Genomic DNA, 13,486 nt, shown 5'->3' with positions numbered 1-13,486 from the left:
AGCCATGCTGGGTTCTGCTCTGCTTGCCAAGGGTGGCTCAGCTCACAGCCACCCCACAAGGCCACACCACATCCTTAAATCGAGTTTTATCAACAATAATACAATGGAGGTTTGAATCTGTCTCTGACTGCGCAAAGTTTGTGGAACATGGAATTAAAAGATAAGTATTTTTGTATAAAACATTTTGAAATCAAGACATCTTTCATTCTAGGCGTTTATTCATGTATTTCTTGAAGACCTCTCGTAAGTATGGCTTTTTGAAAAATCTTAGACCCAAATAATGAACCTTCCACAAACACGTTGAAGTAACACAATAATTTTAATGGTTTGACTCCCGGAGGGAAGAAGTGTTTCAAATCTTGATAGAGAGCACAGGCAAGAATCTCCAAAGTTGGATGATAGTAACACCATAAAGAGAACTGTTGGAAGAGAGTAACAAAGGTAACACATAGGCCATAAGCTGTAGGTGATCTTGGAATGACTTACCCCATGACCCTATAAGGGATTGGACTATGTTAGAAACAACTTGTGGTATTAGAGGTGGGAACTTACACTACCATTTGAAAACTGGGACGTAGCAAATACAAATATGAAGTTGTGAGCATTTTTTTTCTTATTTGACAGAGTTATAGACAGCGAGAGAGAGACAGAGAAAGGTCTTACTTCCATTGGTTCGCTTCCCTAATGGCTGCTACAGCAGTAGCTGCGCCAATCCGAAGCCAGGAGCCAGGAGCCTCTTCCTGGTCTCCTATGCAGGTGCAAGGACCCAAGCACTTGGGCCATCCTCCACTGCCCTCCTGGGCTACAGCAGAGAGATGGACTGGAAGAGGAGCAACCAGGACTAGAACCCGGGGTGCCAGCTCTGCAGGCAGAGGATTAGCCAAGTGAGCCATGGCGCCAGCCATGAGCTGACTTCTAAAAGGCAAGCTTCACAAGTAGTCAAGGAGGGAGTGTAGCTACAAATAAAACGAGGTATACTGTAGGTACAGAAAATCCAGGTTGAATGGCCTATTCCAGTATTGGACATGGGCATGCCATGAGTTGGGCATCTGCAGTATTGTACGTGTGCATACAGTGAGGTGGGCATCTGCAATATTGTACATGTGCCTGCAGTGAGGTGGGCATCTGCAGTGTTGTATGTTTTAATGCAGTGAGAACTTGAAGCACGTGTGGCGCGAGGCCTCTGCTGTTCTGCCCGGTGGTACTACCTACCCCTAGAGCACTGAAGCAGGGCCGAGTGTGACACAGAAAAAAGTGCAGCAAGTCCTAAGAGAAGAAGCTGGATGGCGAGGGGAAGGGACCCAAGGTCTGGGGCTGTATCTCCTGAAGAGAGGAGCCTGCAGGGGCAGGCATGATGGCCTCTAGTATTTAAGATTTATTTTATTTATATGAAAAGCAGGGAGAGGTCTTCCATCTCCCTAAATGGCTGCAGCAGCCAGGTCTGAGCCAGGCCAAATTCAGGAACCAGGAACTCTGTGTCTCCTATATGGCTGGCAGCGACCCAAGCACTTGGGTCACCTTCCACTGTTTTCCCAGGTCCGTTAGCTGGGAGCTGAATGGGAAGCAGGACAGTGGGACTTGAACTAGTGCTCTGATATGGGATGCTGCCATTGCAAGTGGCGGCTTATCCTATTGAGCTATGTTGCTGGTCCCACGAGGGCTGTCTTTAAAAATCCATGTGACAGGATCTTGGGGTGCAGTCATGTAGGCTGATACTTGCAGTGGCACCCCATGCCCATCTCATGTGCATGCCAGTTCAAACCCCAGCTGCTCCACTTCTGACCCAGCTCCCTGCTATCAATGCACCAGGGAAAGCAGGAGAAGACAGTCCAAGTGCTTGGGCTCTGCCACCCATGTGGCAGGAGTTCTGGGCTTCGGCTGTGGCCAGCTGGGGACTTAACCAGCCAATGGAAAACTTTTTCTTCTCTCTCGCTTCTCTCTCTCGCTTCTCTCTCTCCTTTACCTTTGCAAGAAAACTTTCTTAAAAAAATTTGAAAATCCATGCGGTGCTCAGTGGAAGAAGGAGCTGGTTTATTCTGAATGGTTGGGAGGGAAACAAATTGGAAAACATAAAGAACTTTGTAGCAGTTACACCTAACTGAAAGAGGATGTCGGCCCCAGCCCCACTACAAGGTGAGTTCTTACATCTGACTGTATTATCTGTAGGATTCATGCACTGGGTGATAGTTGAATGGAGGGAAGTATCGTGGAGGTATCCAGGATTGATATTCTGTGATTCTAGATATTACTCATCTGAACCTTGTCCCAAACAACCTTGAGTTACTCGAACACTCTAATTTTGAATATGGATTCTCTTATTATTTACTAGTTCACTCATCAGGGATAACCAAATGCCTTTCACTTAAGCACTTGATAAATGTTTACTGAATAAGTGAATGGCACACACTGGATTATTGTCAATGGTAGTGATATGTTCAATAATATTCAACTTGTGGATGAATAAACAAGGATGCTAAGTGTTAGCAACATTTGTTTTAATACTGCATGTTGACACGAGCGATCTTTTCTGATTTGGTTGTATTTCTCTTGAACGATTCTTTACTTGAGGGTTGAACACAATGTACTGAACAGCCTTGAGGCATCTCCCAGTAGGAAAAAGAGCAATCTATTTTACATTTTGCACAGGATCCTCGCATCCATTACCTCACTATAATCGTGAAAACACCTCCGTGGGTTGATTTTTCCCACATGAGGAAACCAAGGCCTAGAGATAGCAAAGGACATGTTCAAGGACACAAACCCTGTATGTAGCAGAGCCCGAACCCAGGACAGTCCCATTAGTTGTGAGTCACATGATCTTTGTCAAGTGCTGGCCCACAGTGAAGAGAAGAAAGGTTACGGGCTGCCCTGTGGTCCAGCTGGCCACACCACCCTCGTCCTCTTTCAGCCACGGCGCCCTCTGCCTAGATCCCACCTTCAGTGCGTCTGCCTCTTTGCAGGGAGACAGCTCTGCTTGGCCTGCACGTCAGGTTGATGGTGATGCTTTGTGAACATGACCGCGACGTAACTTGTCTTTATAAATATCCGTTCCTCCCAGGCTTGTGAAACTACTTGCTTGAAGTCTGAGTCAGTTTGGCAGGAAGACAGGGACAGGGCAACTGTAGCTTGGCACGATAACCTTAGGCTAGTCCATCTCCAGCCTCCTCACTTACAGGAGGGCTGAGAGCTGGTGCTGTGGTGTAGTGCCGGGACTGCTGGCAGCTCTCACCTCGTGACCTGAGACTGCAAGGTGATCTGTGAACACGGGCCCTGACATACCATCGGCTGTGCTCCGAGGCCCTGCGTGCCGCTATGTCAGGGCTCTGGAGAAGTCCAGCTCTTCACTGCGCGCCGTGTTCTCCTTGCCTTTGCATTGGCTTCTTCTCCCTCCTTAAGGAAACGGCAAAAACCACAACAGGTTCTCGAATTCTCAGATGAGGTCTCCTTGCGTTCACTCATTTATTCTGAGCGCTTATGATATACCTGAAGCCAAACTAAATTCTGAGCATACCAAAGGGAAGACTGCTGATGCAATGAACGGGTCACACTCAAGTGAGAAAGCCGGAGGTTAGATAAACGAGTAAAATGAAGACTCACCAGGAGTGTCACCGAGACACTTGTGAGATGCTCCTAGGGGTGGTCTTGAAGTTACAAAAACCACTGGAATGGGGGCCGGGGCTGTGGCCTAGTGGGCTAAGCCTCTGCCTGCAGTGCCGGCATCCCATATAGGCACTGGTTCATGTCCCATCTGCTCCTCTTCCGATACAGCTCTCTGCTATGGCCTGGGAAGGCAGTGGAAGATGGCCCAGGTGCTTGGGCCCCTGCACCTGCATAGGAGATCTAGGGGAGGCTCCTAGCTCCTGGCTTCAGATCAGCCCAGCTGTGGCCGTGGAAGCCATTTGGGGAGTGAACCAGTGGGTAGAAGACGTTTCTCTCTGTGTCTCCCTTTCTCTGTAATTCTGCCTCTCAAATAAAATCTAAAAACCCCCAAACATTGGAATGTATATGACAATATGTGTAATAATAAAAAAACTTCACAAAGCTAAAGAAGACCAACGTTTAAATCCAGAAGCCCAGAAGAAATTTATTTTCTTTGTCATTGTCTTACTTCAGATAAAGATTCCTAGAAGAAGGATTGCTTCCAGAGGATGCCTTCGCCTCTAAGGACTTTTTGAAGCTTAAATGCTTTTGATGGTGTAACACTCATTCATGGTAGAAAAAAAAGCAGCGTCACATGAAAATTCTTTATATTTTCCTCAGTTTCTCATTGCTTCATTTTACTCTTAAAGTGTGCTTTTAATCACTCTGAGGATGTTTCACAGATGCCCATCTGATTTTTCCTTTGCTAACGCCCTTGAGTTAAAGCCACTGGTTCTCTCACATCCCCTCATAGTACTTCACCTTCACAGCTTGGCCTCTCTAGGACCATACACCAGGTGCCTATGAGAAAATATTCGATTACTAACATATATCCTCAAGGAGTTTTCCGTCGAGTTTGGATTGGGTTTAGTTGCCTATGAGAATAATCAAACGGGAATGTAACAACTTAGAATCCTAGAAGATGCTAGAAGATAGAATCGCTGTCAGGAAGAGAACTGGAGGTAAGGAGCAGAGCCTGACAGCGGAGACTCCACACTCATCTGGCCTCTCCCATCGCTGTTTTCCATCATTCTCTGAGGCTTTTATTCTCCGAGAAACCATGGACCCAGGTCAGATCCTCACTGCTAAGTCAACAGTCCAGGAAGTGAGATGAAATGGTAATAAGAGAATTCCCCTTCCTTTTATTAACTAAAAATTTTAAGTGACACACAAAAATGTGTACCTAAAAGATGTACATATTTGTGGGGTACAATGTGGTGTGTTTATACACGTATACATCATGTAGTATTCAACCAGGATAAGCAGCCTTTTTTAAAGAAAAATATACAAGATATCGCTGTTACCTAAGTCACCCTTCCGTGCCACCGAACACCAGACATTCTTGTTTCTATTTAACTCTTAGTCCCTGGTGAATAACCTTTCACCACTCAGCCCAGCTGTTTCCCTCCCTACTCTCTCGCAGCCAACGTGTTCTCAGCTTGCTTGGATTCCATATTTGAATGAAATCATACAGTACTTATCTTCCTGCCCTTAGCTTATATCACTTCACATAATCTCTGGTTATATCCAAGTTGCAAATGATAAAATGTGGTGGTTTTTACGGCTGAATAGTGTCCTGCTGTATAAATGAACCACAGTTTATCAGTTCTTTAGTTGATGAGCACTTAGATTATTTGCATTTCTTGGCTATTGAGAGTAGTACAGCAATAAAACTGGAAGTGCCTATGTCTATTTGAGAGGTGGATTTCATTTCCCGTAGACAAATACCCAGTAATCGGATTATTGGATTACATTCTCATTATTAATCTATTTTCAATTTTTTCAGGTAATTTCATACAGTTTTCCACAATGGCTGTACTAATTCTACATTCCCACTTATGGTATGCAAGGGTTTCCATTATTCCCCCATATCCTTTGTCTTTTTGGTATTAACTCATTCCAGTTAGGTTGGTGATTATCTAATTGTAGTTTGGGTTTATATTTTCTTTATTAGTGATATATTGAGCACTTTTTCATGTACCTTGTTGTCATTTGTCTTCCTTTTGAAAAAAAATGTGTTTTTAAACTCATCAATCTGTACAATGTAAGTGCATTTCTTGGTATGTATACAGTATTTCCATAAAATGTTTAAAAAAGAAAAAAGAGTTTTTAGGTTTTTTTTTTTTTCCTATTGAATTTAGTTACTTCTATACTCTGGTTTTCAAACTCTTGTGAGATCACTATCTTAAAAGTATTTTCTCCTGTACTGTAAGGTATCTTTTCATTCTATTGATTGTTTTCTTCACTGTTCAGTAGCTCTTTAGTTTGAAATTCCACTTGTCAGGGCTGGTGCTGTGGCACAGCAGGTTAAGGCCCTGGCCTGAAGCGCTGGCTCCCATATGGGTGCCGGTTCTAGTCCCAGCTGCTCTTCTGATCCAGCTCTCTGCTGCAGCCTGGGAAGGCAGTAGAAGATGGCCCAAATGCTTGGGCCCTGCACCCATGTGAGCAACCCAGAGGAAGCTCCTGACTTTGGATCAGCGCAGCTCCTGCCATTGTGAGCATCTGTAGAGTGAACCAGCAGATGGAAGACCAACCTCTCTCTGTCCCTACCTCTCTCTGTAACTCTGTCTTTCAAATTAAAAAAAATTCTACTTGTCTATTTAACCTTTTGTTTCATAGGCTTTTGGAGTCTGATCCAAAAGATCCTTGCCCATTACAATGTCCTGAAGTTTTTCCCTTATGTTTTCTTCTAGTAGTTTCAAGTCTTAAATGTATGTGTTTAACATGTTGGGATTTGATTTTTGTACATGTGAGTGATGGGGGTCTGATTTCCTTCTTCTGAATGTGGATATCCAATTTCCCCAGCAACATTTATTTAAAAGATGGCATTTTTTGTCCAACACATGCTCTTAGTACCTTTGTCAAAGATAATTGGCTGTGGATGCCTGGGTTAACTCTAATTCTTTTGCACTGGCATATGTGAATGTTGTATGCCAATACAATGCTATTTTAGTTAATGTGGTTTTAAAATATGTCTCAGGTAGTGTATTTCCTCTTTGTCCTTTCAGCTCACAATCACTTTGACTATTTGGGGTCTTTAGTGATTCTGTACAAATATTACTAGTATGTCTAGTTCTATAAAAATGGTATTCTGATAGATATTGCATTGCATTTGTAAATTGAGTAATATGGACACAGTAACAAAAATTTTCTTCAAATCCATGAACATGGTATATCTTTATATTTCTTTGTATCTTCCTAAATTTTTTTGTTTTTACTATTTCCATTACAAAGATCTCTCATTCCTTTGAAATTTATTTAAATTACCTTTTTGTAGCAAATGGAAATGAGATTGCTCTACTGATTTCTTTTTCAGACAGTCTGCTATTGGTTTTGATTAGACTCTAGTTTGGGAACAGAGACTATTGTGATCTTATCAGTATTGTGTTTTACCAGCCTGGCACTGAGTTCCAAGATGCAGCTAGTGATTCCCTGTCTGCCCAAGGTTGGGTGAGGGGTGAAAAGGCAGTCCCCGGCTATAAGGCTGGCACTATGCTAGGCAGCACCTAGGTCTCATAGTCACCAGGCCCTATGCAGTCTCAGGGGTACATGCCAGGTCAATGTGGGGTGAATAGTGATATACGCTGAAGTGAGTCAGGACCACCCAAGTATAGATCTGTACCTGAAGCTGGGGTGGGTCTGGGCCTGAGGGTGTAGGCCTTTGGGTTTTATCAGATGCTAAATTTCACTGGAGCAGGCCCATGGTTCTGTGCCCCAAGGCAAAGTCATATGCGCATTCTCTTGTCCTACTCTCAGCATTGGCAGGAGTCTTGTTCCACTACTGGGCAGAGGTGCTCCCTATTCCACCTGGCTAAGAAGGCTCCAAAGACACAGTTGGCAGGTACTAATATGGGAGCACCTGACTGTTGGGCCTATCTGGCACTGGTTTTTACCATGGCAGGCCTGGTACTGGGTTTAAGTCTAAGTCTAAGGTTTGGACTTAATTCCATCTCCCTCTCCCAAGCTGGAGGTAAAGCATTTATCACCATGTTGTGCTACTTGGAGATGGGGGAAGGGATACTTTTGGGCAACTCTGCTTTTGGCTCTCCTGAATGACAGGCACTGCAGTCTTACCTGGATGACTTCGCTCTTCTGAAAGGTGATTTGGTACATGAATAGCTGTTGAAATTGATGTCTCTGTGGGAAGATGATTGCCAGACCGTCTTACTCAGCTGCCATCTTGCTCCCATTTTAAAAATATCTTCACAAAGTCCTCTTCGCAGCATGTCTGCTACAGATCACTGGCCAGAATATGGTTACAGAGCCATCCCTAGCTGCAAGGGAGGCAGTAAAAGGCAGTCTACAGCCAGATGGAATGTTTCTATATAAAATGGCTTTATATTGCTGAAAAATAAAAAGTGAATCAGTATATAGAAGAGATTTGTGTTTAATGTATGAAAATATCTTTACCTCACATTTATTTCATATTTTGATAAAGTACAGAATTCCAAATTGAAAATAATTTGCATCGAAACTGTTTCCTTAATATCATCTAGCATTCGGTATCAAGGCTAAGAGGTCCATTTTACAGAGCTATCGTATGGATTTGATCCCTTTTTCAGCATCTTCAAACTTTAGTCCTTTACCCTAATTAGTTCTGAAATGCACAATGAATTTTATACTTATTTTCATTGATCAAAATGGATATTTTATATTCTTTAGCTCTTTAAAAATATTTCCTATTTATTTCATTTGTTCTCTACATGTTTCCTTTCTGCAACTTCTATTAGTGGACTGTAAGATCTGTTGGATTAGTCATCTTCCACTTAGATTTTGTTTCACTTTCTTTTTAAAGTACTTCATGGAAGAAGGTATCCCAGAATTTTTTCTTTCATTCCTGAAGCAATTCTTTTACTGAATGTTTTGTTTTGGCAATGATACTTGGATCATAAATATATCATTCTTGTTCTCTCATTGGTTTTTTCATAGCACCCTGTTACATTGTGGCTACAATATCAAGTAAAACTTTGTGAGGCTATTTACTGAAATATTGTCCCCCAGTTTTGAATATCACCATTCCTCTTGGGATCTTTGTCCTCATTTGTTTCCCTTAGAATCAATCTCATGTCATGTTTATTTTGAAACTATTTAGTAATTCTTGGTCCTTTAATATATTTAAGAATGAAGGCATGTAAGAATTTCTACAGTTCATGACAGACTTTTACCAGTAGGAGCATTTTAAAGAACTGAACTGCCCCCTGCCCAGCACACAAAAACACACACTTACTTGAGCTTGAGAGTAAAACTGCGTCCCAGCTACTCTACTTTTGATTGAGCTTTAAGCTAATGTGCACCCTGGAGGCAGCAGATGATAGATCAAGTAGGTGGGTCCCTAACACCCATGTGGGAAACCCAGATTGAGCTTAAAGGTTCCTGGCTTTGGCCTTACTTGGCCTAACTCTGGATGTTAGGATCACTTGGGAAGTGAACAAGAAGATGGATGATCTCAATCCATTTGTCTGTATCTCTGCCTTTCAGATATAAATGAAAATATTTTTTTTTAACAAAGACAAACCTACGACTTTTAAAAACAATTAAAAAGCAATGGGAGAAGACAAAACTGAAAAGCCAGTGGCCCCTGGGGAAAACATTGGAATACAGGAGGATGTTTTAGGATACTCACCCCAAAGCACAATGATCTGCAAATGGAACCCTAAAAATGCCGAGTCTAGAACGACAAAGCTTAGAATCTGACTACTATGAGCAGTATATTGAGAAAATATCCTTCTAGAAGAAATTGGAAACCCGTGTCTGTGGAGGTCTCATTTGTACTACACTCCTATGCAAGCTGTAAGAAGCAGAAAATGAACACGATGTCTGGCCTAGAATGGGGAATATCCACAGAGTTGTAGCAAAGACACATTTCAAGGTATCCAACAGAGATGCCTCCATGATGCAGGGAATTAAGTACTCGGGGGAAAAAAATTTCATGATGACAAAAGTGGGGAGGAAGAGAAAAATGATTTTCAGCAGGTACAAAAAACGGAAAAATTATACTTCATGAACAATAGATAAAAGTTTTCAAAAAAGCAAGTCTGAGGACAATGATAAAAATGAAAAACTAGTTAAAATTTATCAAATTTGACCATTATAAACTCAGATTGAGAATGTCAGCAAACGAAATAAAGAATAAAACACAGCAGATTGTAATTAAACTCATGAAAATGAATAAAATGATAGAGAAATGAAAGTGTTAAATGCTGCAAGAAAGAAACAACCAAATTCTCTTGGAGGAATGAGACTGGAATGACGACAGGTCGGGGATAATGCAAGCTGAGCGTGTTGAATGACATGTTGAATGTGCTTCAAGGGGAAAAGCGTCAACCTAAAACTCTACATCCAGTGAAAATATCCTTCAAAAGAGGAAGGGAAACAAGGCCATTTCCAAACAAGCCAAAGCTGAAAGGATTTACTGTAAGAATAACTACGAGAAATGTTAAACCAAATTTTTCATGCTATAGACTAATGTTTCCAAATGGAAACTGAAAGATTAACACAAACGAAGAGCACTAGAAATGGTGAATAGGGAATTAGGAAAAGTGTGTTAGTATGTGTGTAGGGGGATGCCATTGGGTGGGTGAGGGTGACAAAAAATCTTTTCTTAAAGAATTAAAAATTTATTTTCCTAAAATTTTGATTTAAATGGAGTACTTGGACATTTTTCTGGGGCTTGGTGCAATATTGCAACACATGTATAAAGCATCAAATGATCAAATCAGACAATTGGCCTTTATATTTCCTTTTCCTCGTGTTTGTAGCCTCCTAACTTCTGTCTTAGACCCTCACACGGGATGTGATACGTTACTGTAAACCGGAGTTGCCCACTGTGCTGTGGGACTCCAGTACCTGTTACTTCCAACTGTGTTTTGGTGCCATCATCATCCAAACTCCCTCTCCTCCCACCCCCCTGGCCTCCAGGCATCACCACCCACGATGGGACTGACTTTGCTATTTTAACTTGTACTTCCTGGGGGGAGGGTGTAGGATTGGCCTTTCTGTGTCTGGCTTATTTCAATTAAGATGATGAGCTTTGATTCCACTCATTCTGCTGCAAATGCCGGGTTTCGGTCTCTTTCATGGCTGAGTAGTATCCCACTGCGCTTCCATGCCGCGTGTCCTTTATCAGTTCATCCCCTGGTGGATACCTAGGTTGAGTCCGCATCTTGGCTACTGTGAATAATCTCAGTGAATGCGAGAGTGTAGGTATCTCCTTCCCTTCAGATGTAATGATACTCATAAGAGGAATACCTGGGCCAAATTATAGATCTATTTTCAGGTGCAGGAGCCCAAGGACTTGGGCCATCCTCTATTGCTTTCCCAGGTCATAGCAGAGAGCTGGATTGGAAGTGGAGCAGCTGGAACTAGAACCAGCGCTCATATGGGATGCCGACTCTGCAGGCAGCGGCTTTACCCACTATGCCACAGCACTGGCCCTGATGTTTTTATATTTTCCTTTAGCCTCTATTGCATTTATTTCTGCTCAAATTTTCATGTGTTCTGTCTATTAACTTTCGTAAGTCCTTGAGATGCATCATTTGGTTGGTTGTTCAGTGTTTCTCTATTTTTAATGGATGCACTTATTGCATAAACTTACCTCTTGATACTGTTTTTGTTGTGTTCTGTAACTGTTGATGTGCTGCATTTCCATTTTCATCTGCATGAAAGGATTTTTCATTTTAGTTTCATCTTTCTCAGGACCTGTTACTCAGACACATGCCATTCAGTTTCCACTTATTTGTATAATTGTAGAGTTTCTCTTAATTTATTCCATTGTAGTAAAAAAATACATGATGTGGGCCGGCGCCGTGGCTCAATAGGCTAATCCTCCACCTTGCGGCGCCGGCACACAGGGTTCTAGTCCTGGTCGGGGCGCCGGATTCTGTCCCGGTTGCCCCTCTTCCAGGCCAGCTCTCTGCTATGGCCAGGGAGTGCAGTGGAGGATGGCCCAGGTGCTTGGGCCCTGCACCCCCTGGGAGACCAGGAGAAGCACCTGGCTCCTGCCTTCCGATCAGCGTGGTGCATGGAGGGTGAACCAACGGCAAAAGGAAGACCTTTCTCTCTGTCTCTCACTGTCCACTCTGCCTGTCAAAAAAAAAAAAAAATACATGATGTGGCTTTCATTTTTCTAACTTGTTAAAAATATTTCTGTAGCTTATAATAAGTCCTAACCCAGAGAATGTCAAATGATAGACAGGTGCTAGGTAAAAGAATGTGTGCTCTGTAGCTATTGGATGCAATGTTCTGTAATGTCTGTGAGGTCCATGTGGTGTATAGTTAAATTCTGATGTTTCTTTGTTGGTTGTTTGGTTGTTGACATATCCCTTGAAGGAAGTGTGGTGTTAAAGCTCCCCTACAGGGGCCGGCGGCGCTGTGGCACAGCAGGTTAACGCCCTGGCTTGAAGTGCCAGCATCCCATATGGACGCTGGTTCAAGACCCAGCTGCTCCACTTCCGATCCAGCTCTCTGCTATGACCTGGGAAAGCAATAGAGGATGACCCAAGTCCTTGGGCCCCTGAACCCACATGGGAGACCCGGAAGAAGCTCTGGGCTCCTGGCTTCGGTTCAGTGCAGCTCTGGCCTTTGTGGCCAACTGGGGAGTGAACCACTGGATAGAAGATCTCTCTCTCTCTCTCTCTCTCTCTGCCTCTCCTCTTTCTGTGTAATTCTGACTTTGAAATAAATAAGTAAATCTTTAAAAAAAAAAAGTTCCCTTACAATTCTGTGTGGCAGACTATCTCTGTATTTAGAACTAATGCTTGTTTTAAAAATTTGAGTGCTGAAGCATTAGGTGTGTAAACATTTACAATTACTGTATGTTCTTATTTTGAATTGATATCCTGATCATTGTATAGGGACTTCCTTGTCTCTTTTATAGGGGTGTGTGTGTGTGTGTGTGTGTGTGTAGAGCATTAGCATTGGAGGTGCCTTTTTTGGTGTCCATTTGCAAAAGAATATGTGTTTCATTTTTTCCACTTTGTCTACGTGTGTCTTCTCTGGTAGAATGTGTTTCTTACAGGTACTTAATTTTTTAAAATAGTCTATTCAATCATTATGGATCTTCCCATTGGAGAATTTAGTCCACTTTACATTAAAGGTTATATTTGATAAGCAATAACTTAGTTTCGTAATTTCTTAAAATTTCTTCTGTTTATTCTGAGTATCCCTGTGGATAAACTTCCCTCTTGCTTATATCCCATGTTTTAGTATGTTGTGTTTCCATTTTCATTTGTTTCCAGGAATTTTTAAATTAAACATTGATTTTGGTAATTATTCATTCAGACGATTATGGTCTCAATATATTTGTATAATTTCTAAATGTTTCATTGTTGTTGATGTTTAATTTTATTCTGTGTGCCCAGAAAAAATGCATTTTATTATTTTGTCTTTTTTGAATGTGTTGCGAATTGTTTTGTGTATCCGAGAGAGTTACATGTGTGCTAATGAAAACAATGTGCATTGTGCAGCTATTGAAAGGAATATTCTGTAAATATCTGTTGGGTCCATTTGCCCTACAGTATAATTTAAATTTAATTCTTGTATTTCTTTGACTATTTTTTGTAATACATAAGATCTGTCCCTTAAAGTAGGATATTTCAGTCCCAATATTAGTGCTTCAGAGCTTATCTTTCCATTTTGATCTATTGTCATTTGTTTTATAAAATTGGATCCTCCAGCATTAGCTTCATATAACATTTGCAATCATTATATCTTTGCATTGTTCTCTCAAACATTATACAGTGACCTTCATTGTCTTTCCTTGCAGGTATTTTTTTATTAAAATATTTATTTATTAGAAAGTCAGAGGTTATAAAAAGAGAGACAGAGAAAAGTCTTGTATCTTCTGGTT

General features: G+C 41.7%; 1 long non-coding RNA gene across 2 annotated transcripts in view; it reads left to right on the top strand.

The window, feature by feature from the left end:
* LOC149122033 (uncharacterized) overlaps nucleotides 1-13,486 on the top strand; it is a 93,107-nt gene that overhangs the window by 41,967 nt on the left and 37,654 nt on the right. The window contains exons 3-4 of one of the 2 annotated variants that reach the window (XR_016220991.1): nucleotides 3,769-3,914; nucleotides 4,114-5,031. The exons of the other annotated variant lie outside the window; for it this stretch is intronic. This is a non-coding gene — a long non-coding RNA (uncharacterized LOC149122033). Of the gene's footprint in view, nucleotides 1-3,768; nucleotides 3,915-4,113; nucleotides 5,032-13,486 lie in introns of those variants that run through there. 2 annotated transcript variants of the gene reach the window in all.

Source organism: Oryctolagus cuniculus, chromosome 15, assembly GCF_051225735.1.
Source record: "Oryctolagus cuniculus isolate XC-2025 breed Fujian yellow rabbit chromosome 15, ASM5122573v1, whole genome shotgun sequence".
NCBI lineage: Eukaryota > Metazoa > Chordata > Mammalia > Lagomorpha > Leporidae > Oryctolagus > Oryctolagus cuniculus.
Note: the sequence above shows the minus strand (reverse complement) of the source record. Positions and strands in the feature narration are given on the sequence as shown.